This window comes from Vespa velutina, chromosome 22 (genome assembly GCF_912470025.1).
Source record: "Vespa velutina chromosome 22, iVesVel2.1, whole genome shotgun sequence".
Classification (NCBI taxonomy): domain Eukaryota; kingdom Metazoa; phylum Arthropoda; class Insecta; order Hymenoptera; family Vespidae; genus Vespa; species Vespa velutina.
The window spans coordinates 1,701,948-1,706,947 of NC_062209.1; the positions used below are offsets into that span (position 1 = coordinate 1,701,948).

At 35.7% G+C, this 5,000-nt stretch overlaps 1 protein-coding gene across 13 annotated transcripts in view; it reads left to right on the forward strand.

The window, feature by feature from the left end:
• LOC124956575 (growth factor receptor-bound protein 10-like) overlaps positions 1-5,000 on the forward strand; it is a 437,491-nt gene that overhangs the window by 354,890 nt on the left and 77,601 nt on the right. The window lies entirely within an intron of this gene.

Sequence of the window (5,000 nt, forward strand, 5' to 3'; positions counted from 1 at the left end):
GGGACTGGGGCAAGGAGGGAAAACTCGTTCCACTTAGAAGCGCAAAAAATTTGACCGCTGTAGTTTAGTCTCGAGGGAACAAAAAAAAAAATATATATATATATATATATATACATCGTGGTTGTAAATAAGGGTAAATGTTGAGGTTGTAAGAAGAAGCGGTGGGAGGAGGGGAGGAATGCGAGAGAGGTTAGGGGAGGTGAGGGTTATAGTAGAAGTTGGAAGAACGAAGAGAGGATTTGTACGAAAATAGGTGGAGGAGGGGGGGATGGAGAACAACAAAACGTCGACGACGAAGACGTGCGACGTGGGGGCGGGGGGAAGGGCGGGTTAGGAAGGGTAGAGTTAGAGTTAGAGGTAGGAATATAAGGGTGTTGTGTAGCTTGTGTTGTTCAGTGATGAGAGAAGAGGAGAGTGGAGGGGGCTGGGGTATAGGGGAAAGGGAGGCGGGCGAAAGATCTTCGATCCATCCCGTCCTGTCCTTTCCCTTCCCCTCCCTTCCCAAGCCCCTTTTTCCTTTATATATATCCTGAAAAGTTACGCGCGGGTGTATCTCGTTTCTCTTTGTTACCCTCGTAACAAACAGGGACGTTAATCGAGTGTGGATGACGAAATGATTGGGTCCTTCTTTCGGTGTGAGGATGCAACGTAGACTACCCTCCCCCCCACTCCATCCCTATTAAGGGGTTTTACCTTCGATTCTATCGCCGATACCGTGTCGAATTTTAGCCCTAAGCTTTTCCTTTTTCTTTGCCTTTTTTTTTCCTTTCTCTCTCTCTCTCTCTCTCTGTCTCTCTCCTTCTCTTTGTGTCTGTATCTATTTCTCTCTTTCTCTTTCTCTTTCTCTCTATCTCTCTCTCTCTCTCTCTCTCTCTCTCTCTGCCATGTATTCCCCTTTCTGACCAAAGTCAGAAAATAATTATTATACTAACCTATCATCTGTTTTCTTAGATAGAGTAAAGATTTTTATTTAATATTATCTTATTTAATACCATTGTCTTTTAATGATTACGAATATAAAAGAAATATTGCTTTACAATAAATCTATTACTATTTAAAATAGAAAAGATAAGGAAAGTTTTTGTTTTCCTTAAATACATAGGCCAAAGTTATCATAATATATTTTGTTATATATGTTAACGATAAGAAAAGTCATTAACTTTCTCCTAAATGATTCTATCACTTTTAATGTTCCTTTGTTCCTCGATACATTATTAGCTATTCTTTAATACTTCGGATTTAAATTTATTATTTCAATTATCGTCGTAATCGATCAATTGGATATATATATATATTTTTTTTTTTTTTTTATATGTCCATCGATATCTTTTTCATCGTAATCGATTTTGATCTTCGATTTCTTTAAATTTCTTTGTTAGAGAGAGAGAGAAAGAGAGAGAGAGACGAATCAAGCTGGCGAAACGAATCAATGAACAACAGATTGATCGTTAGAATTTATATCGGAATTATTCGGCTCATTGTTTCTTTCTTAAGAGAAATCAAATGGACGGAGCTACGTAACAAGTCGTTTTTTTTTTAATTATAAAACAAAATCTATATATATATATATATATATATATATATATACACATAATATATAATTATATGTTATCTATATATTATTAATATATTTTATATATTATATAAATATATATATATATACATATGTAGTATATAAATGTATATATGTATATATATATATTTCGATCGTTCGTTCGTCTTTAAGGGTCAGTAATGATAAGGTAAAAAAGCAGTTCTCATGATTCTTACCGGAGATATCAATGCGGAAGGTTCTCTTTCCCTTCGTTCTAATAGAACCACGTCGGCCCCGAGATCTTGATTACTCGTGTCTCTTCCTTATGGACGGTACTTTAACTGGGCGGTCTCACCTTTCATTCTTTCTTTCGTTCTTTTTTATTTTCTTTTTTTTTTTCCTTCTTCTTCTTCTTCTTCTTCTTCTTCTTCTTCTATTTTTTTCCTTTCTTCCTCCTTCCTTTTTTCTTTCCCTTTCTCCTTTACCTGTTCCCATCGTTTTTTACTCTAATCGGACTGGGAAACAACGTGGTACGAATCTTTTTTCCATCAATCGTATAATGCACGCGAGAAAAAAAAAGTCACCTGGACGACGACGACGACGACGACGACGACGACGACGATAATCACGACGACGACGATGACGACGAATTCTTTTTGATATTTAATTAAAATACCCAACCTAACGTTAAAATTGGTTGCCGGTTGTACGAACAAAAAGGACATCTATTATTTTAACAAATTAATTCACAACGTTCCTATTCGCGATTTTCAATTTAATAAAAGTCGATACACTCGTTTGACGAACGAACGAACGAACGAACGAACGAACGAACGAACGGAGTTTTCTTTTATCAATATTTCATTATATTTTTCTTTCCCCAACCATCACCACGTTTCCCCTCCTCTACCCCCTTCCCCCCTACCCCCTCCCAATCACTCTCATCCTTGAAGCCTTAAAGAAATGTTAAATCTAATCGTAAATAAATCGTAGAGAGATACGCCATTGTCTTTCTTTTCTCATGTTCATTCTCCCTTTCGAAATCAACTTAATAAAACACACTCGACGTTTTCACGCCTTTATCTCGCATTATATTATACTACTTGTTCGTGAAGAAGAAAGAAAAAAAGAAAAAGAATATAAAACAACATATAATAATCGCGTTGGATCTAAAAACGAACACAGCTCTCTCTCTCTCTCTCTCTCTCTCTCTCTCCCTCTTTCTTTCTCTTTCTCTCTCTCGCTCTCTCGTATACGTGTATTCGCTTAGAACGTTCCACGTGTAATACAAAAAGGTTTTAACGCGTGTCGCGCGTTGCGGTCAAGAAAAATAAAGAAAAAGAGGAAGGGAGAAAGAAAGAAAGAAAGAAAGAAAAAAAAATAATAGATGATCACGATGAACGGACGGACGGATGGACGGATGGACGGATGGACAGACGGACGGACGGACGGATGGTTACTAGAACGGATTAGAGAAGAAGATAAACCTTTGTGGAAGGCACTTTTTGCTGCGAGTATATAAGGAGATAGAGGTAGAGGTTCAGCAGAAGCGAAGAAAGGTTATATATATATATATATACATATATATATATATATGTATATATATATATCAAATGGAAGAGCGGAAAAGCAACAGAGCGCCGTTGCTGCTGCTACTGCTGCTGCTGATGCTGCTTGGGGGTGGATAGGAATGAGAGAGATAGATAGATAGATAGATAGATAGATAGATAGATAGAGAGAGAGAGAGAGAGGGGGGTGGAGGAGAAGGAAGGGCGGAAGGGGTTCGGAGAAATGGAGAAACCGGGTCCTTTGTGTGGCAGTGTGGCGCAGGCGGCCTCCTGTCCTCTTTGTTCCTCGCGGCACGCTTTTCCGAGGGGCAATCGATAAAACGCCTTGCTTTAATGCAAACCCCCATATTCGCTCCTGCGTTTCGTCCTTCTTCATCCTTTTCGTCTTTCTTTTTCTCCTACATCCGCGTCCGTCCTGTGTGTGTGTGTCTTTCTTATTTGTACTCTACTGTCTACTTTCTTTCTTTTTTTTTTTTCTTTTTTTTCCCCGTTTTTTATTTAGTTACTTTACCCAGTACTCTACGATTCACAATAATAATAAGCAAGCAACCAACTAACGAATCATCCTCCCCCCCCCTCTCTCTCTCTCTTTTTGCCTTTTGCCGTCTTTATCCTCGAACAAGATTGCTCCACTTTTGAGAGGATCGCACGAAAGAATAAAAATACATTACCAATGTGTTCTTTTATTTTAAATGCTCTTGAAGTGGTAGGACGTACATCTTCCTTCGACGTATTAGGGTGGAAACTGTGAAACGGGTATTGATTGAAAATAAAAAACTAAACAGAAAAGCCCGTTTCATAGTTTCCAACCAAATATTTACGTATATATATATATATATATACATATATATATATATATATGTATATATGTATGTATATATCTTGGGATTAATCGTAAATATCAATTTAAACGAGATTATTCGAATTAATATGTATGTATATCGAGTAAATTCATATCTTTGTTAATATATATATATATATATATATATATATAATGATCGTTCTTATCTATTAACTTTAATCGTAATCGTATACTTTGAGTATATACTTGAAGTTTTTGTAAAGTTTATAAACGAAACGGGAAATTATTTCAACTTCCTACGTTCATTATGAAGAACGAAAATAGAGAGAAGATGATGAATGAATAGAGAGAAAGTAATAGATGATATATTCTTTCAATGAGAATCATTGTCATACATGAATTATTGCCATCAATATGATTATGTATGTGTGTGTGTGTGTGTGTGTGTACTTATCTATCTTGTAAAGAAAAAAAAAAAAAGAGTAAGAAAAAAGACAACAAATAAAACAAATTAACAAACAAACAAATGTTGTTATTAACGGGAGGATATAGAAAGGCATATTTTATTGATCGTATTTATTGTACGATCAGGATTCATTAAGAAAAATAACACCTATATTCGTTATCAGATTGAAAATAAAAGAAAAGCTTGTGACGAAATAACAAAGGAAGAGAGTAGAAGAGTCTTTACTATCTGATGATCTGAATGGGATAATAGGGAGAGAAAGAGAGAGCGAGAGAGATAGATAGATAGAGAGAGAGAGAGAAAGAGAGAGAGAGAGAACCAACACGGGCATTCGTCCAGGATTAAGGATCTAGATTCTAGAGAAGTGAAACGTACGAAGTAGATAATCTTTTGTAGAATCGTCGCTTGACATACGATGCCATTTATCCCTTTTACCTTCATTATAATTTCGATATCAATAAGAAATAGTAGAAGAGAGAAAGAAAAGGAAAGAAAAAAAAAAGAAAGAAAAAAAAAAAAGCAAAGAAAAGAAAATACTTTCGAAACTTTCTCCTCTCTCCGATTGAATAGAATTATTCAACGATTCATTAAAATAATTCCATTTAAATTATGGGCATATTATAATTTATC